Here is a 22,316-nt window from a genome sequence, read left to right on the forward strand (position 1 = left end):
AAAAATATCTTGTTCTTGATTTTCCTAGATTTTATCTTCAATTTTTGTAATTTCTCCTTCTAGAACTTTCTGCTAATTTTGGGCCTTTGGAGCTTTGGCCAGAATGACATGTTTTTGTTGAAAAACTATCAACAATTCATTAAAAATAACTAAAACCTAAAATTCTACCTAAGACAAAGTAAAAACTGAATTTAAATCTAATTTGATTCAAAACAAGGCCTAAAGTTAACTAAAATGCCAAATAAAATGACAAGTTACATTCACACTGATCGAGGCCGTACCCGAATCAAATAAACATTAAAATGTAGTAACTAGGAACTGATCCTAGGTCGTCTCCCAATGAGCAATGATCAACCAAACGTTCATAACAGATAGTAGGAAAATAGTAACGAATTGGGGGGGGGGGGTTGTTTGTTTTTGTAAATTAAACAGCGAGTAAAATTGACTTAGAAAATATCAGAATTAAAACACGTTGCTTCCCCTTGATTCACAAGCAAGTCTCTTATCCTAGGTTACGAGAGTTTATCCTTTATCAGTTCAACCACTTAATCCAACCCTAAATTAAACTACTAAGCGAAATTTAACATAAGGCATTCATTATGTGATTAAGCAATACATACACCAATTAATCATAAACGATCATTAAGCATGAACGTAATTAAGCGCAGAGACAATTAATCAAGCACTAAGCATGCATGAATTAATAGCAACAAATTCAGAGTAATTAGTGAAGAGGAAAAACTGAACAAAATTTAACAATAATAATAGAACCTCAAAGAGAACTGTGTTTGATCCTCAAAAGAAAGCAACGCTGGAGATTTAGCCTTCCATTAATCAATAGAGAATGAAATTATAGATTGAAGAACGAAATAATAAAACTGCCTAATTAATTTGACAATTAAGAATAATCAGTACTTAAAATGGTGCAAAACAGGTTAAGAAATAGGAGGAAATAATGGTATATCAAAACCCCCCATATTTAGCCTTTTTCACTCCTGGGCAAAATGAAATAAAGAACAAAATCCAAGGATATCAAAGAGAGACAAACAAAAACATTTACATATTTCTCAATGAACATCAAGGAATGAAAGGAATGGGTAACATCTAACATGAAGAGATCCAAAGAGTCAAGACATTCGTGAAAATCATCTAAGAAACCCAATCATGGAAAAATAGTTAATCAGCTCAATAATGAAAAGTGATAAAGCCTCACAAGATATACACTTTATCTCTCAAGTGTCTAGGCTACTGTTTACTCTCGAAGCACCCACAAAAACAAACACCACATAGACTTGGCAAAATTCCAAAATTGACAAACAACTTGACAAACACATGCACATGAGGATCAAAAGGTCTTTAAAGGTTGTAATGGGGCCAAGGACAAGGTAGGGAAAAAAATATGGAATAAGTAGCTAAATCCCAAAGGAATAGGGGAGCAATGGGGAATAAGTGGAAATTAAGCACAAGTAGTAAACCCAAACCCTCTAATATCAACAAAATCAAGTCCTCATAACAAGACCTCATTTATTCAACTTCACTTCTTTTCTTCTTCTTCTTCTTCTTTTTTTTTTCTTTTGAATAGTACGAATTTGCAGCAACTGAATTTTTCCCTTTTTTTTTCATTCATTTTTTTTTAAAACAGTACGAATTTGAAGATTAAAGCGAGAACTAGGCAATATATATATATATATATATACATCAAGCATGGCCAAAATAAAACATTAAGCATGGTCAAAAATCATATCTTCCAATGAAACATACCCCCCCCCCCCCCCCACACACACACACTTATTCCCAAAACAATTCCAAAGCTCCAAAATTCCTTAAGGGTAAGGTGATATCATGGTTTTTCGCTTAAGGCTTGTAATGAGCTCAAAACAAAGAAAGGGGAACATAGGTTCAAAGGGGCTATCAAAGGAATTAATTCAGGGTAGGTCCATTTGGCTAGAGGCTTATAAGAACAAAATTGCCTAAATCATTTCCAAATATGCATGTGAATTAGGAAGCATCAACAAGAATCAAGCCAAGGCTATTGTGCAAGCAATCAATGGGGCAAAACACACCAAAAGATTATGATGATGGATGGCTCAAATTCTCACAAAGGTAAACTTATCACTTTCAAATTGAGCTTTCAAAACTATCATGACATGTAGAGGAAAAACAAGGATTTCAAATCACAAAATGTCAGGAGACTTTTATTTTCAGAACAATTACCCATTTCTTGAACATATCCTATAATTCAAAGAAAAATATGCAAAGTTGTATATGCAAACAGAATTGACCTAAAATATTAAACTAGAAACCCAACAAAACTAACAAATTTAACACAACTAACAAAATTAACAAAACTACCAAAACTAGCAAAACCAAAACCAAAGAACACTCCCCTCCCCTATACTTAAACAACACATTGTCCTCAATGTAGCACAATTAAAAGATTAAAAGCAATTAAACCATCAAATAGAATCTGACAAATGTAATAAAAGTAAAGAAGGAGATAGGAAAAGAAAAACTCCCTAAGTCATGGTGGAGGAAGAGTAGGGTGGAGTAAGGAAGTCTCTTCCACCACAACGTCCACTAAAGAAGGGTTTGTGAGGAATGGCTTAAGTCGGTGTCCATTGACCTTGAAGCTCTTGTTTGTGGAGTTGCTTTTGATCTCAACTGTACCATAAGGAAAAACATTAGTAACAAGAAAAGGACCAATCCACTTAGACCTCAACTTACCACTCATGAGTCCAAGCTTAGAATTATACAATAACACTTTTTTCCCAACCATGAAGTCTTTCTTAATTATCATGCTATCATGGAACTTCTTGGTCTTTTATTTATAGAACTTGGCATTCTCATACGCTTCTAGGCGGATCTCATCTAACTCACTCAATTGCAACTTTCTTTCCTCACCAGCTTGATCCATAGAGAAGTTGCAGGTCTTCACTGCCCAGTATGCTTTGTTCTCAATCTCCACTGGAAGATGACATGCCTTTCCAAAGACAACCCGATAAGGAGACATTCCTATGGGTGCTTTGTAGGCAGTCCTATGTGCCCAAAGAGCATCATCTAGCCTGGTACTCCAATCTTTCTTGTTTGGCTGCACAATCTTCTCTAAAATTCTCTTGATCTCCCTGTTAGAAATTTCTGCCTGTCTATTGGTTTGGGGGTGGTATGGTGTGGATACCCTGTGTACAACCCCGTACTTTTTAAGCAAGGCATGCATTGATTTGTTGCAAAAATGGGTTCCTTGATCACTAACGATTGCTTTAGGTACTCCAAACCTGCAAAACATATTAGATCTGACAAAATCTACAACAACCTTAGCATCATTAGTTCTAGTGGGCTTGGCTTCCAGCCATTTTGAAACATAATCAACTGCAAGGAGAATGTAAACATAACCAAAAGTTACAGGAAAAGGGCCCATGAAATCTATACCCCAGACATCAAACACCTCACAGAATAGCATAGGTTGCTGAGGCATTTGTTGTCGACATGTAAGTGCACTTCCTGCTCTTTAACACTGCTCACAAGTGCTACAAATCTTCCACGCATCTTTAAAGATGGTGGGCCAATAAAAACCACAATCAAGCACTTTGCAAGCTATCCTTTGAACACCCAGATGACCTCCCGGTGCGGAAGAATGACAGAACTGTAGGACTGAGTCAGTGTCATGATCTAGAATGCATCGTCTAATGACCTGATCACTGCACAATTTCCACAAGTAGGGGTCATCCCAAATAAAATGCTTAGCATCACTTTTAATTTTATCATTTTGAGCCTTAGATGCTAAGGGAGGAAAAACAGAAGCAACTAAATAATTGACAATGTTAGCAAACCAGGGAGTAGAAAGAGAATCAGAAATACTATACAATATATATAAATTATCATCCGGGAAATCATCCCGAATGGGTGAGTCCTCATCAGACACATGTTTGATCCGACTCAAATGATCAGCAACTAAATTTTGTGCTCCGCTCCTATCACAGATCTTCAAGTCAAACTCTTGGAGCCAGAGCATCCATCAGATCAACCTAGTCTTTGAATCAGCCTTCTTCAACAAGTACTTTAAAGCTGCATGGTCAGTATAAACAATAATGCGAGTACCAAGCAAATAAGAACGAAATTTTTCAAGAGCAAAAACTATGGCTAGTAGCTCTTTCTCAGTAGTAGTATAATTCACTTAGGCAGCATCTAAAGTCCTAGAAGCATAATATATCACCCTAGGCAATTTATCAATTTTCTGAGCAAGGACAGCCCCTAATGCATAATTGGATGCATCACACATAAGCTCAAAAGGGGCTGTCTAGTCAGGTGCCTGGATGATGGGGGTGGTAGTCAGTGCTCTTTTGAGGCAATCAAAAGCCTCTTTGCATTTATAATTAAAGTCAAACTCCACCTCCTTTTGCAACAAGTTGGATAGTGGAAGGGCTACTTTGCTAAAATCTCTTATAAAGCGCCTGTAGAATCCTACATGACCAAGAAAAGATCGCACCTCTCGCACACAAGAGGGGTAAGGCAATTGTGAAATAACAGAAATTTTTGCAGGATCTACTTCAATGCCCTTATTGGAAATAATGTGGCCTAAAACTATACCTTGCTCAACCATAAAATGACATTTTTCAAAATTTAGAACAAGGTTAGTTTCAGTGCATTTATTCAAAACCTTTTCCAGACTATCCAAACAATCATCAAAAGAGGATCCATATACAGTGAAATCATCCATAAACACCTCTATGCAATTTTCTAAAAAATCACTAAAAATTCTAATCATGCATCGTTGGAAGGTACCAGGGGCATTGCACAGGCCGAAAGGCATCCTCCCATAGGCAAAAGTGCCGAAGGAGCAGGTGAATGTGGTTTTTTCCTGATCCTCAGGAGCAATAGTGATTTGCATATAACCAGAAAAACCATCAAGGAAACAATAATGAGATTTACCTTCCAGGCGCTCAAGCATCTGGTCAATGAATGGCAGTGGAAAATGGTCCTTTTTGGTAACCTGGTTCAGCCTCCTATAGTCGATGCAGACTCTCCAACTGTTCTGCACCCAAGTAGGAATCAACTCATCCTTCTCATTTTTGATCACGGTGAAGGCGATTTTCTTCGGAACTACCTGGACGGGACTCACCCATTGGCTGTCGGAGATAGGATAAATGATTCCAGCTTGCAAAAGCTTGGTTACCTCCTTCTTCACTACATCAAGAATCACCGGGTTGAGTCTTCTCTGTGGCTGTCTTACTGGTTTAGCCTCATCTTCTAAATTTATTCGATGCATACATGTGGATGGGCTAATACCAGGAATGTCTGCCAGGGTCCAGCCTATAGCCTTCTTATGCTTCTTGAGAACAGATAACAACTTCTTCTCTTGCTTATCAACAAGGGAGGTAGATATAATTACTGGAAAAAATTTTCTATCATCCAAGTAAGCATATTTTAAATTTGATGGCAAAGGCTTCAATTCTGGTGTGGGCGGCTGGATAGTGGTAGAAAGAGATGGTTTCTCAGCCTGTACCTCATAAAGAAAGTTAGAGGTATGTGTACTTCTTGAAACATGGTTAGTTCTATCTGACTCTATAAAATCAATCTCAAGAGGTAAAGCATCACCAGACATGTAATCAATATCAAATTCAGATTCACTCTCAGCATCAAATTCAGACATATGATCAAGTGCAAATTCAGATTCACTCTTAGCATCAAACTCAGACATATGATCAAGTGCAAATTCAGATTCAATGCATGAAGAGTGATAGGCATGCAGATTAGAATGAAGATCGGTCATGTATTCATTAACAATATGGTCAATTATTTCAACACAAAATACAGAAAGATCTTCAGATGGGTGTTTCATAGCATCAAGAATATTAAAATGAACAGTTATATCACCAAACTCCATAGATAGTGTGCCTGCATATATATATATCTATCTTAGTTCTAGCAGTTTTCATAAAAGGTATGCCTAGAATGATGGGAACTGATCCTTTAGAAAATCCCTCCTCCATATTTAAAATATAAAAATCAACAGGGAAAATCAGCTCACCAACTCTAACTAAGACATCCTCTATGAAACCAACAGGATAGGCAACACTTCTATCAGCTAAATGAATTACCACATCAGTTGACTGCAAAGGACCTAGAGATAGAGAATTAAAAATAGACAGAGGCATAACACTAATAGAAGCTCCTAAATCTAGCATGGCATTGTCAAACTTACTGTTCCCTATAATACAAGGTATGTTGAATGTACCTGGATCTTTACATTTTTCAGGGATTTGGGGAACAGATTTACTAATCAATGTGGAGACATTTCTGCCTATACTAATTCTTTCACTTCCTTTAAGCTTCCGCTTATTAGTGCACAACTCCTTCAAGAATTTAGCATATCTTAGAATTTTCTTTATTGCATCCAGCAGAGGTATGTTTACCTCTACTTTTCTAAATGTTTCCAAGATCTCCTTCTCTACCTCTTCCATTTTTTTGTTGGAAATTGCTCTTGGAGGGAATGGAAGAGGGATATGCTGCTTCTCTTTAGATTCACCTACATAGAAATTGTTAGGTAACTTACTCTTTGAATTGTTGTCATCATCTTTTTCTCGAGTAGAGTGAGGTTGGGCAGGTTCATTTGCGGATGAGGAAGATGCTACTGGTTGAGGTCCTTGACACTGCTTTCCTGACCTCAATGTAATAATACTCACATTTTTAGGATTCTGGACAGATTGAGAAGGTAATCTATCAAAATTCTGGGACTGTTGTTGATTTAACTGTGTAGCCAACTGTCCCATCTAATTAGTTAAGCTCTGAATGGAGGCTCTGGTCTCTTGTTGAAACTGCATGTTTTGCATAGTCATTTGCCTCACAAGTTCTTCAAGGAAAGGTTGCGGAGGGGCCTCAACTGTTTGTTGTTTCTGGGGCTGTTGCTGTTGTTGCTGCTGGATTGGTGGAGGAACGTATGGTCTGCTTGGGCCAGTAGCATTTTGAAAATAAGGCTGTTGTTGTTGTTGCTGCTATTGTGAAGGATTCGACCATCCAAGGTTGGGATGATTCCTCCACCCGGGATTGTACCTGTTGCTGGAGAGGTCATAATTATTCTGTTGTGGCTAATTTTGCTGCTGAGGTTGAGGAGGTCTATTGTAGATGTTTGTAGCATAAGCTTCAGGTTGTTCAATTGCTTCAGATTGTTGCACAGAAGGGCAAAGGTTTGTGTGGTGGTCGGTAGAGGAGCATAAACCACAGAGTCTGGCGATAGGTGCAGATTTTTGATTCATGGCCTGTTGGGTTACCAGGTTAACCTAGACATCTAGTTTACCTTCAAGTTTCTTAGTCTCGGCTGATGAAGATGAATTCGTGGCTACTTCATGCACTCCTCTAATGACAATAGCATCACTTCTGGCACTAAATTTCTGGGAGTTTGAAGCCATCTTCTCAACTAAATTTCTGGCTTCAGCAGGGGTCATGTCTCCAAGGGCTCCACCACTGGCAGCATCTATCATACTTCTCTCCATGTTGCTGAGTCCTTCATAAAAATATTGGAGGAGAAGCTGCTCAGAAATCTGGTGGTGAGGGCAACTGGCACATAGTTTCTTAAATCTCTCCCAGTATTCATATAAGCTCTCTCCACTGAGTTGTCTAATGCCTGAAATATCTTTTCTGATGGCCGTGGTCTTGGAAGCAGGGAATTTTTTTTCTAAGAATACTCTCTTGAGGTCATCCCAGCTCGTGATGGACCTTGGAGCAAGGTAATATAGCTAGTCCTTTTCCACTCCCTCTAAAGAATGAGGAAAAGCCTTCAGAAATATGTGATCCTCCTGGACATCTGATGGCTTCATGGTGGAGCAGACAATATAGAATTCTTTAAGATGCTTGTGCGGGTCTTCACCTGCAAGGCCATGAAACTTTGGAAGCAAATGGACCAGTTTGAAATCAGGTGCAACCATTTCCCTTAGAGTCCTCTCACGGGGTGGAGGTTGTGCCATGTTCTCAGAATGTTCAAAATCAGAATGTTCAAAACTATAATGCTCAGGATGCTCAAAAGGTACTAAATGATGTCTAACTAATCTATGAAATGTCCTATCTATCTCAGGATCAAAGGGTTGTAAGTCAAATGGATTGCCTCTAGTCATACACTACATTCAGCATGCAAAACTAGTTGCCTTCTTATGCAAGTAACAATGTAGGTTTGAACTACAACTACCATTAAATGATATCCAAATGACTTGAAATTTTGTGAGCAACCTTATAAATTGATGAGAAGATAACACAAAAAATTTCAAAGTCTAACTATATAAGCTAAAAATGATAAGTTAAGAAAAATAAGAGAATAATACTTGGAAAATAAAAAACTTTTGACAGAATCGCAATTTTTGGAAGAAGGAGACCTCATCCGGCCTGTGGCTGGCTTCCATGGCATGAGAATTTTTTTTCTACCCCAAATACATATATAATAATAGTCATTCTGATACCCGGAGTAAAAGTTATGGCCGTTTGAAGTTTTGACAAAAATCAAATTTGCTACTTCTTTGGAAGTTTCAAATATGACCAAACTAAGGGCTCCAACTATTTTTGCCACAAAATATGAATCAAAAGAATTGACCACAAAAAAAATTCAGCCAAAAATAACAACTCTAGCTACCAAAACAAAAAATCCTAATTAATTCAGCAATGATGGTCTCTAAAATCCGTCGCTAAGGGATTTCCACTACTACCCTGTTTTCTAGTTCAACAAAAGTGGTCGCTGAATTCGTCGCAAAGCACTATTCACAGCAAAACACAAAAACTGAAATAGGGGAAGTGCTGAACAGAGAAACTAAAACAAAACACCACACTAAACAAAATAACAAGACACTAAACAACACTTAACGCAACACGTACACAACACTAACACAACACACGAAAGCATAAAACAACTAAACATAAAACACGGATCACTAGCTATTATGAACCTTTGGACACTGCTCCCCGGCAATGGCGCCAAATTTGATCGAGGCCGTACCCGAATCAAATAAACATTAAAATGCAGTAATTAGGAAGTGATCCTAGGTCGTCTCCCAACGAGTAATGATCAACCAAACGTTCATAACAGATAGTAGGAAAATAGTAATGAATTGGGGGGGGGGGTTGTTTGTTTTTGTAAATTAAATAACGAGTAAAATTGACTTAGAAAATATCATAATTAAAACACGTTGCTTCCCCTTGATTCACAAGCAAGTCTCTTATCCTAGGTTATGAGAGTTTATCCTTTATCAGTTCAACCACTTAATCCAACCCTAAATTAAATTACTAAGCGAAATTTAACATAAGGCATTCATTATGTGATTAAGCAACACATACACCAATTAATCATAAAAGATCATTAAGCATGAATGTAATTAAGCGCAGAGACAATTAATCAAGCACTAAGCATGCATGAATTAATAGTAACAAATTCAGAGTAATTAGTGAAGAGGAAAAACTGAACAGAATTTAATAGTAATGATAGAACCTCAAAGAGAACTGTGCTTGATCCTCAAGAGAAAGTAACGCTGGAGATTTAGCCTTCCATTAATCAATAGAGAACGAAATTATAGATTGAAGAACGAAATTTTATTGCTAAAACGAAAAGTCAAAACTGGAATTGCAAAACAAAAAGGTGTCTAAGAAAAGCCTAAAACTAAAAACGAAAACTGGAGAGAGAGAAGAGACAGAGAAGAGAGAGAGAAAGAGAGAGAGAGAGAGAGCCTAAACTAGAACCTTGGTGCTGTTATATAGTTTTCCAGCCCCAAAGCTTACAAATCTGTTTTAAATCCAAGCCCATAAATAAAATAAAATCTAATCTAGATAATATAAGATAAGATAAGATCTAGATGAAATAATTTCTAGATGAGATCAAATCTAAATAATATCTAGATAAGATAAGATAAGATAAGATAAGATCTAATTTTGTAGAATAAAATAGTCTGCCCTTTTCAAGTCCAAGTCCAATTCTGGATTGAAGCCCAAGCCCAATTTTGGATTCAAGCCCAATGCTTCATTAATTCCTGAAATTAGATTAAAAACATCAAATTAGCTGAATGGGCCCAAATAATAAAACTACCTAATTAATTTGACAATTAAGAATAATCAGTACTTAAAATGGTGCAAAACGGGTTAAGAAATAGGAGGAAATAATGGCACATCACACACTCTTCTTGCATTCCCCTTTATTAAAATTTTTTTTTGTTCTTGTGCTTCAATTAACTAAGTATGGTGTCCACATTCAACATTCTAGCTCAACCAAATCAAATGCAAGGTTATAAATATGCAACAAGAATGACAATCAAATTTAATGGCATAACAACTTGTCCTCACAATAAGTGTTTCACTTCGAAGCTTTTGACTTAGCTTTGGGTAAGTGTTTCACTCAATTCACAACTTAAGACACCACAGTTCAACTTTGAATTTCACCTTAAGTTAATCAACACATCAAATGCATGCAAATATCACTAAGGATTTTCTTGGCTTGTAATGGGGCTTGACTAGCAAGGAAAATTTCCTTTTCTAGATATTCAAAACTAACTCAAAGGAAGGAAAGCATTCAGTCTATTAATTGGACTTTCATTCACTTCCTACCAATCCTTGGTACCCTAGGTTTTCAATTTCATACATACTTTGCTTTGTTCTCAATTTTTGATTTTTTTCTTTACTTTGCTTCTCTCTTGTTTTTCTTTATTGTTTTGTTTTTCAAATTTTTCCTTTTTTAAATACTTTATAAGAGAGAATGAGGATAAGACTTTCAACCTTTGTTCACATGATAGTTTGTTGGTACCCTTTATTTGTTCCCTTTGAGTGGTGCATTGCCACTCCAAACTTAAAACTTTTCCCAATTCATAGACCTATGCTCTCCTATCCTTTAAGTTAAGGGTAGTAGCTGATATATCAACATATAAATTTCAAGGTTAGAGAATTAGAAAAAAGTACATCAATTAAGCTCAAAGTAAGGTACAAGGGATAAATAATGTAGGGTAGGCTTTTTGGCTCTTGGCTAAACATGCAAACATGGCCTTGATCATTGCAATGCATACAACCGCAATCAATCTACAAGAAATTTAGTCAAAGTCTACTATGAGTGAAATAAGAGTGTCTCTCAATATATATTTGTATCATTAAAAGGATCACTCACTCACTAGGCTAGGACTACAAATTGCTTTATTTGCTTTCAATTTTTCATGCTAAACTCATTACACATCTCAATAAAGCAAAATCAATGGTTTTCACTTTTAGCATTTGAGTTCAACCACACAAACAATGATTTAAGAACAAAAAATTGTTTTATTTTATGGTGGGTTTGCAAGAAAATGGTGACGCTTCTTAATCACATGTGTTTCTGTTAAGACTTTTGGCAAGCGTACCAATTGTCGTTGTAGGTTTCACATTTATAAAAGAGTTCATCTCCACAGGGACTTGAGTTACTTAATTCATTCGGATAAAGGTTATTAGCTTAATAGTTATGTACAAATTCAATCGAATATCATTTGGTTTTGGTTTAACTAACTAAAGATAACTGAAAGCAAAAGAATAGTAAAAACAATGGATTTACGGAAATACAAAAATAACGGAATTCAATGCGTTAGAAATACAGAAATTGTGGAAATGATTTAAATTAATTCAAGAAAACATAGGATTGGATTTCATCATTCATACCCTTAGTATCCTAATAAGATTAACATGTATAAATCATTTTCTAACATTATTGATGCACACATAGTTATCCCAAGTCGATTCCTCGCAATTGGAACCTAACTACATTTACTAAATAACGATCCCTCGCATATGCAGTAAACATACCTTTTCCTCCAAATGTCTTATGGGTCATACTTGACGTATCACGTCCCATATGAGTTTTTCAACAGGTGGTTCCACCTTCTTCCCTTGTAGCATCTCCATGTGTTTCTCGAATTTGGCCATCCTTTCATCTTCTCCTTGCTTATGGATGCTTAGCTTGCTAAAATCAAACAACAGAGGATTAAGTGAGGATTGCATACCTTGGGTTGAAGGGTTGGCTTGTTCTTTGATGTCTTCCTCTAGCGTGGTGCTTTCTTCTACCTCATTTTCTTCTTCTTCACCCCCACGTCACACTCTATGGTGGAGATAATAGCCTAGTAATGACCCTTTGGGTTCTCCTCGATGGCTGTGGATAAGCCAATTGAAGAGGTTTGCAATTGTTTAGCCAATTTCCCTATTTTAGTCTCCATGCTTTTGATCGCGACTTTAGTGTTTTTGTGGTTGGTGATGACCACTTCGGTGAGTTTGGTCAAGGATTTTTCAACTTTGCGGTGCAGTCCCATAAATTTGGTCTTTGTTGTGGTTTGTTGTCTCCCGCTTGGTTGTAGTTTCCATGTATGTTTTGGAAACCTCTTTTTTTGAAGTTATTGTATGGTCGTTGTTGTCCTCAGTGCATTTTTATGTTTGATGGCCTCCTCCGTATTCTTCACACATGAACGCTTGCCGGGGTTTCTTTGAGATGACCCCTTGGAGTTGTTATGGGATTTGTTGGATTGCCTTAGTCATTGCTTCTATTTGCACCTGTATCTTTTGTTGATGAGCTAAAAGGTTATCTTGAGCATTAAGTTCATACATACCTTTAGGGGGATTTGACCGGTTTGTTTCTATGGTTCTCTCACTAGCCACCAAATCTTCAATTATGGTCTTCACTTGAGTGGTGGTTTTATTAAGGTAGTTTTGATGAAAATCCAAAAACTGCCCAAATACAGGGATCTATGACCAGGAGTAGGACCAAACAGTCAGTGGATACCCTCCAACAAATTACTAGTAAGCACACTTAACAAGGCCCAAGTGGAGAAGGATGAAGGCCTAGAGGTAGAGGCACTACCAAGACTATTAATTGTTGCTGAAGGCCCAGACTAATTTGAAGACTCATGCCAAATATGTTCTATTTTTATTTATAATTTGTTTTCGTTGTAATTTTGGCCCAAACTATTTTAAAGGCCTATGTCTATTTCTATCTTTTCATTCAGATACACTATATGTATGGATTTCGTTTTCAATAGAGGAACTTTTGGCATTTGATAAAATTTTGTGAGAGCTTCTCTCTGGGTTCCTTGTTGAACCAATCTTAGAATTATCAAGGTAACTGTTCGCTTCCGGCAAGTGCACCAGATCGCACAAGAAGTATAAAACGGTAAGAATCGAGTATCGAACTCTCGGGGAACTTGTGTTATTTGGTAAGCTATTTTAGCAAATAGGTGTCTAGTGTGTAAAGATAAGTGTGAATATGAATAGGTGTGTAAACTATCTATGCAAAAAAGGAAAATCACACGAGAGAAATGATGTGTAAAAACAAGTAGAAAACACGTTGGCCTTCCTAATAGGTGCCTGATGCTAAAAAGATATTCTCTATCTAACAATGCTCATGTGTTCCTATGGTGTCTCCTGAGATACTAAACCCCGATTCCTAATGATAGTTTAGCCTAATCCTGATCAAGCATCGTTCGCAGATTCCTCTTGTTAGACTAAACTCAACCAGGACTGCATTAAGACACACATACACAACTAAATTATCACACCCCGATTCCTCGTGATTGTACGACAACTTAGCCCTGTACTATTAAGGACTTTAGAATCAGACCAGTTTCCACTGTTGAATGACCCTAATAAAGCATGCATCTATGTGATCAAGGCAAAGGCATACTGGAGTGAAAAGAAAATAGCATAGAGAACACACAAAACATCATTAAATAGATAGAAATATATTTACATCTGGTACCTACAGGGAAGATCCAACAGAGGATTTAGCTTTCCATAACCAAGAAGCCTTCTTTACAACAAAGAGAAGAACAAGATGAAAGATTGCAAAAATACAAGTGGTGAGGATGTCTCCTTCACCTCTAGGATCTCACAATCACTCACAAACTCATCTCAAGCTCTTAGAACGGCTCCTGCTTGAAGCTCTAGTCTCTGCAGATCTTCACACAACAAAATCTCTCAAAACTCTCTGGAACTTGGACCTTTCTCTCTCTAGAATCTATAGACATGCAAAGCTTTGAAGCCCAGTCCAAACTCCCTTCACAAAATATGATTTCAGGCTTAAATAGGTGGCGAGATTATGATCCGCTTAGCGCACATTAGTGAATTTTCGCTTAGCGCTCTTTTCTCGCTCAGCAGATGGGCTGAAGCGATGCGCTTGATGAGATGAAGCGGTGCACTCAGCAAACCATTACAACTCATCTTCTTCCAGATCCTTCCTCGCGCTTAGCCACTAAGTGTTGCGCTTAGCAGACGCTCGCTAAGCCAGCAGATTGGCTTAGCGAGAAGGTGAAAAACAACACTTTGCCAAATTGCCTAATTCATCAAAAATTGGGAGAAAATGATTATTAAATACACAAAATATAAGTATTAAGTTTCTATTACCCATCTTTAACTAAAAGAACTTATAACACTATAAAATAACCATAAATTAGAAGAGTTTGATACAATTTACACAAGTTTTATACACAAAAGTTAGTCGTATTCACCGACTAACAGTAACCCTTGTGGTGTCTACCCTGACTTATCTTCCCTCTTTGGAAGTGGCGTCATCTAAAACTTTGTAACTTGTATAAAGCGATTTTCTCCTAGTAAGGATCACATCATCTGGTATCATTGCTTCGGCTCTGGTTACAGGTTCTATCCTATCCAATTTTTATTTTTTTCTTTTGTAATTTGTGTCTCAGTTTCGTGTTTGTGTCTTGTGTCGTTCTTGTTTTGTTCTTGTTTACATCTTGTTTGCATCCTTGTTGCATTCTTGTTTGCGTCTTGTTGCGTTCTTGTTTGCTTTCTTGTTTGTGTTCTTGTTTTTGTTCTTGTTTTCATTCTTATTCTTGTTCTTGTTTCTTTCAGATTCTGTGTCAAAAAAAATCTGTTTGAATTTTGTTTCAAATTCTGTTTGGGGACAATTTGGCTTACTGGAAGAATTTTGGGGGTTTAGGGTTTAGTAGGTTGTTAGACCTTAATTTCGTCCAGGGACGATCATTTGCTAAAGTTTTAATTCTTGCTAGCTAAATTGAGCTACTTGACACCAGTTGCTGCACAATACGAAAGGTTTTTCGATGTTTTGGTAAAGAATGCAGAAAGTACCCAAAAAGGAGGGCAAAAGGGTCATTTTGAGGCTTTTTCAAACCCCTGGCTCGCCTGGGCCCCCAAATGACTTAGGGGTGAAGTAAACAGCTCGCCTGGGCGAGCAAGGTTACTTCAGGTTGAAGCAACAGCTCGCCTGGGCGAGCTACATATCAACCAAGTCCCCTCATTTCCTATAAATAGGCGTGAGGGGGCTGAAGGAAGGGGTTCAGAATTTCAACATTGAAAGGATTTAGTGAAATTAAGGAGAAAAAGGAGAAAGAAGAAGTAAAAACGAGGTTGAGGTGCTTCCGAATCGCAACTGTGATCAATTCTTACATCGTTCTTCGTTCATTCTTCATTCGTCAACTGATTAGTATTTATTTTAAGGTTTTGAATTCACTCTATGCACCCTTAGGGGTCCTCCTTGTTTGCCTTGCACATCTTCATCTCATTCTTCTACCCTCAGTAATCTCATTTCTTCATGTAAAAGCGAATTTCCACTGATCGGTTGTGGCATAATCTCCTTTTATCCTTGTAAAATAAAGTTTTAACCGATCCTTTACCTCACCAGTCGTCTTTTAATGAGTTTGTAAGTAAATAAATGAATCCAAGATAAAATCAACATGTAATCGAGCTTTCTATCCACAAAAGTCGCTTGAGTCCGTTCAAGGTCCAACGCCATTGTGACTTTCTCTTTGTTTTATTTCCTTTTCTTTCTTTTATGTTCTTGTGTTCATATAACTCTTTTGTGCTTTTGTATTTGGTGTGTTTGTTTACTTAATACATGCATATTTATAAATATTTGTTTATTTTATGCACACATGGAACCTACCCCTTTGCATACACGGTGAGTTATTGGGCCCTATATCTAGGTCCGTGGAAACATAAGAAGTGGAGGTTGATCTGTGGTATGCTGGGTCTCCGACTCGCTTGATTATAGTGAAACCTCATCTAGAGTTTTTCTCTTTAATGATACGTTGTCGCTGGTAGTCCCTACCGCCACAATGTTTGATATCAAAGAGGATGATATCTCTAGAAACCTCTGAAAGATATGTGCAACCACCTTTGGGAGCTGTCACTAAGTAGCAAATCTTTAGCTCCTTCCATTAGGTTCCTATTTTAGGGACACGGAGCAAACACAACTGTGTTGTTTCTTTGATATGTCCATGCATATTTTTTATGACGTCGTAATTATCTGCGTCAGTCCTATGCTTGCTATGTTTTTATGTCATTTTGGCATTAATTGATTGCATTACCATGCTCGTTCGTCCAATATGTTTCTCTTTGTGCTATCAACCACATGCTCTCATGCATGCGTACTCATACTGTGTCGTCACTCATGCACTGCATTTGTCTCGTCATCTTTGTCATGGGAAGTCCCTATCACCTTCTTAATTGCATGCATGGGGCACCATGGTAATGACTGTGAATGAACCATGATGCTCAATGCATTGTGGGTAAGAAGAAATGGTCTTCCAGGCTCTTGTGTCTGTAGGTAGATGCATTTTGTCATACATAGCATAAACATTACCTCATGCATTCATCATATTTCCTCTATGATAGGGTGTCAAAGTATTGATCAGTAGAGTTTTTCATTCTAGCAAACATGGGATCGAACCAAGCACTCTCTTTTAAGAAAAGGTTCAATCATGTCAAAATCAAGAGCCTAGAAGTAGCCAGCTTGTGAGAGCTAGGGCAGTGGATGAATCAAGTTCAACGTCAAGCCTTCTGCAAGACATATGGGAAAATCTGGGACTTGGCTATGATAGAAGTTTCTGTGGAAGCGATCGTATCCTTCACTCAATACTATGATCAGTCGCTCAAATGCTTCACATTTGGGGACTTCAAATTAGTAGCAACTATAGAAGAGTTCGAAGGGATCTTGGGATGCCCACTAGGAGGAAGGAAGCCATACTTTTTTTTCTAGATTCTACCCTTCCATGGCAAGAGTATCGAAAGTAGTCAAAATCTCATTGCAAGAATTGGACCGAGTGAAGCAAAACAGAAATGGGGTGGTTGGGATACCAAGGAAGCGCTTGGAGGAGAAGGCAAAAGCTTTGGCGGATCAAGGAGAATGGACTTCATTCGTTGATGTTTTAGCACTGATAGTATTTGGGATCATCCTCTTTCCGAATGTGGATGGGCTAGTGGATTTAGCGTTGATCAACGCTTTTCTTGCTTATCACCACAACAAGGAAAGCCCAATCGTTGCTGTTTTGGCTAATGCCTATGACATTTTCAACCTAAGATGCGAAAAGAGCAGTGCTAGAATCGTCTGTTGTACACCCGCTCTTTATGTATGGCTGGTCTCCCACATTTTTCATCATAAAAGTAGACCCGTCTGTCCCCTACAAGGTCATCGCATGTGTGTCGAGAAAGGGAAAGCAAAGTGGGAGGAACTCTTGGCACGCATGGTAGGGGCGTCCGTTAATTGGTTCCCCTGATGGAAGGAAGGAGGGGTCGGAGTTTTGTGCTCATGTGAAGGGTTCCCAAATGTCCCCTTGATGGGAACAAGGGATTGTATTAATTATAATCCCATGCTAGCAATAAGACAACTAGGCTACCCTATGAGAAGGGCACCATCGGAAGAGATTATCGCGCCTTTCATCGCACGAGGTTTTAGTGAAGGCAATGCAAAAATGCTTCAGAGAGTCTGAAAAGCGTGGAATGCGGTGGAAAGAAAAGACAACGAGCTTAGAGGAAGCAACAACGGTATTATCGACGACTATCATAAATGGTTGAAGACTCGGACGCAAGGGATAACTTGGCTCCCGAAGCTAAATATTTCAAGTGGGGAAGAAGCTGAAGTCCCTGAGGAGAGTGCATAAGTGCAAGCCTTGAAAGCGGAACTTGAAAGAACGCGAGTGGTCAAGGAAAAGTTCAAGATGATAGCCACTAGTGTCCGGAAAGAGTGTGACGAGTTGAGGGATGTCAACATGGCCACAACTGAAGTGTTATAGCGAGAAACGAAGAGGGCCCGAAAAGAAGAATGGGGAAGAAACAAGTTTCGAGGGGCTCTATGGGGTAGCAACAACGAACTTAAGCTGCGAAGGGCCGAAAGGGACGAGTCAAGGGTGGAAAGTATGATATTAGAGGACAAGTTGAAGGCTTGTCAATGTTTGAAGAGGAGCTTGACCAAACAGCTGAGTAGGATGGAAGAGAATATGTTGACAATTATTGACCAGTATAAAGAGAAGCTAAACCTAGCTGCTAGCCATGAAGAAAGGCTGGAGAACGAGCATGCGAAGGTATCGACTCTACAAATAGAAAGAAAAGCAAGAGAGAGAGTGATAGAATCATTGCACGGAGAAGCTATGTAGTGGACAGATAGGTTCACTCTCACTTTCAATGGGAGTCAAGAGCTTCCAAGACTGTTAGCCAGAGCCAAGGCAATGGCAGATGTATACTCAGTTCCCGAGGAAGTTCATGAGCTTTTTGATTATTATCAGCATATGATCGAGTTGATTTCCCACATAATTAGGAACCGCTATGGCGTTTGTATTCATGCTTTGACTTTGACAAGATAAACAATTTTGTCTCTTAATGAAAATGAGATTTGATTCAACCCTATGTCTTTGCTAAAATTTCTGCGTGGGTTTAATACTTCAACAACTTATCATTGTCATGTATTCATGTTTAGTTTGTTGTCGCATTACTCATTGCATTTTTTCTTTTAACCGTCATAGTCAAAGTAAACACAATAACCAAAAAGAACGAACGCGCTATATGGCAGCCCTATCAAACACGTTCCAAAACCAAAATCATGAGTGAGATAGAGGAAGTGCAAGAACAGATGAAGGCCGATATAGAGGCCATGCTAAGCATGAGACGAATGATGGAGAGCAATGCGGCCACAGTTGTCGCCACCAGCGCCGCCGCTGAGGTGGACCTGACTCACCCATCCGACATAAACCAAACAAGCCGTCCAGTCCTGTACATGGTAGGTCAGGGAGGACAGGTGTTAGGCAGCACGGGCGGTCTGCATATGGTGCAAAATAAGAATTCTTTCCCACCGTACGGCCTACCTCCCAACTATACACCACCCAATCCAGTGCACGTGCCCAACGAGAACACCAACCACTCTATTCCCATTCCCCTTGAAGGCCAACAACCCCAGTTGGGGCATGCACCCTTTGCTAAGCCTGTGGGGGAAGCCCGTGAAGAGCCCTAAGATCATGCTCTGGGTGATTTCAAACCATACCCTACATATGTTGCTGAGGGACCAGCGTTTAGTGGCATGCCTCAGCCCAATGCCGCGGGAGCTCCTCAACACCACCCGTTGCAACCTCTGCACTTCTCGGTGGGGAGACTACCTCCGACCATAGAAGAAAGAGAGAAGTTGGATCTCATAGAAGAAAGGCTGAGGGCCATTGAGGGGATCGGTGATTATTCGTTTGTCAACATGGCGGAGCTATGCTTAGTGCCCGACATCGTCATCCATCCCAAATTCAAAGTACTTGACTTCAACAAGTACAAGGGGACCACCTTACCCAAGAACCACTTAAAAATGTATTGTCAAAAGATGGGGGCATACTCAAGAGACGAGAAACTTTTGATGCACTACTTCCAAAAGAGCTTGGCAGGGGCGACAATCACTTGGTATACTAACTAGGAAGCTTCCCGGATCTGTTGTTGGAAGGACTTGATGGCTGCTTTCATCAGGTAGTATCAATACAACACCGACATGGCTCCTGATAGAACCCAATTGCAAAACATATGCAAGAAGGAGCATGAATCCTTTACAGAGTATGCCTAGGGGTGGAGGGATCTGGTAGCACAAGTAGAACCCCCCATGATGGAGAAAGAAATGATAACCATGATAGTAGACACGTTGCCAGTGTTCTACTATGAGAAGATGGTGGGTTATATTCCCTTTAGTTTCACATATTTGGTATTTGCAGGCGAGAGGATTGAGGTAGGCTTGAGAAGGGGAAAGTTTGATTACAGTGCTTCCGCAAGTACAAGCAATAGGAGGTTTAGAGTGGGTGGAGCCAAGAAGGAGGGAGACACCCATGCTGTAACTTCAGCCCCCACATGGCCTAAATCCCAACAAACCCCTCACAACCCCACTTGCCAATATTCCCCTCACCAACCAAATTATTCGGGAACCCCCCCAATCCGGTGCCCATCCAACAAAGATTGTCCGCTCAACCACAAAGGCCTTCCCCACAAAACTCATTTCCGCACAATCTCGTCTCACCGTTAACACCAATCCCATCACGAGCACTAATCCGGGAATGAATTTTCCAGCAAAGAAGCCTGTAGAATTCACCCCGATACCAATGCCATATGTTGACCTGCTACCATCCTTGATCAGCAACCAGATGGTTGTAGTGAACCCTGGGAAGATCTACCAGTCTCCCTTCCCTCGATGGTACAACCCCAATGGGACCTGCGCTTATCACGGGGGTGTTTCGGGGCATTCAATAGAGCAATGCATGGCCTTCAAGCACAAGGTACAAAGTTTGATCGATGTGGGGTGGCTGACATTTCAAGAGGACAACCCAAATGTAAGGACCAATCCTCTCACCAGTCATGGAAGCTTGGCGGTTAATACGGTGGAAGAATGGGAACCTCGGGGGTCAAAGCGAATGGGGGACGTGTTCACCTCTAGGAGGTTCATTTTGGAAGCACTACGCGAAGCTGGGATGATTCTCCTTGATGGGGACAAGGGGGACTCTTTTTTAATACATCTGGGGCCATCACACAACGTAGAGACATGCCCAATGGCGGGAGAATTACTACAAGGGATGATGGATAGAGACCTAATTGAAGTTTGTAGCGCAAGAAAAGGGGAAGGGCATGCGTGCATGCAGTCGGTTGATAAGAGCCCGAGCAAGCCCAAGCCATTGGTGATCCACTTCACTAGGGATCTTGCCACACAGAAGCCCCGAGGTTTGCAGCCTGTCCTAGTTAAGAAGCCTACGCCTTTCCCTTACAAAAGTGATAAGACAGTGTCGTGGAAGTACGCCGCCCAAGGGCTCGATGGAAGGAAAGACGCGTCTGCCATACATGTTAAGGATGATCTATACTCTGCTAAGGTCACAAACATCTCCGACACGAGCGGCATGACTCGTAGCAGGCAGATCCTCACAGCACCCAAGCTACCGGTGCGATCCAAAGACCTAAAGGGGAAAGCAAAGGCGGACGTGGAAGAGAGCAGTAAGGCGGGCCTGATTCCGAATGACGAGGTCCCGGTTGGAAGGTTTTCCAAGGAAGAGGATGACTTCAGCAAAAAGGGAATATCTGCTAAAGAAACAACCGAGTTCCTGAGAATCATCCAACAGAGCGAGTTAAAGGTGATTGAGCAACTAAATAAACCCCAGCTAGGATCTCTCTATTGGGACTGCCTATGAACTCTGAGCCTCATCGGGCTCTTTTGGTCAAGATTTTGAATGAAGCCCACATAGCACAAGACATATTTGTGAAGGGTTTCGGGGGCATAATCAACAACATCATGACCAACAACTACCTCACATTCGCCGATGAAGAAATACCCGTCGAGGGCAGGGAACACAACAGAGCCTTGCACGTATCAGTCAAATGTTTGGACCACATAGTGGCCAAAGTGCTTATTGACAATGGCTCTTCCCTCAATGTCATGCCCAAGGCTATTTTGGACAAGTTGCCTTTTAATGCATCACACCTAAGACCAAGCTCCATGGTAGTGCGGGCTTTCGACGGCAGTCACCGGGATGTAAGGGGGGAGATCGATCTCCCGATTCAAATTGGACCCCACGTGTGCCAAATTACCTTCCAAGTGATGGACATAAATCCTGCCCACAACTGCTTATTAGGCTGGCCTTGGATTCATTTAGTTGAGGTAGTCCCATCAACCCTACATCAGAAGTTAAAGTTCGTGGTGGAGGGACAATTGATTATAGTTTCGGGAGAAGAAGACATACTTGTGAGTTGTCCTTCTTCTACGCCTTATGTGGAGGCTGCGGAGGAGTCCTTGGAAACGTCCTTTCAGGCATTGGAAGTTATGAGCAATGCTTATGTGGAGTCTCCCCCGGTACAGTCACGCTCATCTGGTGCTGCATTGATGGTACCTCGGGTGATGTTGGGGCACAGATATGAGCCTGAAATGGGTTTGGGCCGAAATGGGAATGGCGTAGCAAGTTTAGTAGAGTTCATGGAGAACCGTGGGAGGTTCGGGTTGGGATACGAGCCTATGTGTGCCGAAATGAGAAGGATCGCCCTAGAAAGGAGGAAGAGAAGCTCGGGTCAACCTCAAGGGCTGCAAGTGAAAGGAGTCCCCT

General features: G+C 39.8%; 1 non-coding gene across 1 annotated transcript; it reads left to right on the forward strand.

Moving 5' to 3' along the window:
• Positions 1 to 7,533: 7,533 nt before the first annotated feature.
• LOC113000045 (small nucleolar RNA R71) lies at positions 7,534 to 7,640 on the forward strand. The gene has a single exon (XR_003265316.1). It is a non-coding gene; the product is annotated as a small nucleolar RNA R71 (small nucleolar RNA).
• The last annotated feature ends 14,676 nt before the right edge of the window (positions 7,641 to 22,316 follow it).

Source organism: Glycine max, chromosome 17, assembly GCF_000004515.6.
Source record: "Glycine max cultivar Williams 82 chromosome 17, Glycine_max_v4.0, whole genome shotgun sequence".
In the NCBI taxonomy this organism is placed as follows: Eukaryota; Viridiplantae; Streptophyta; class Magnoliopsida; order Fabales; family Fabaceae; genus Glycine; species Glycine max.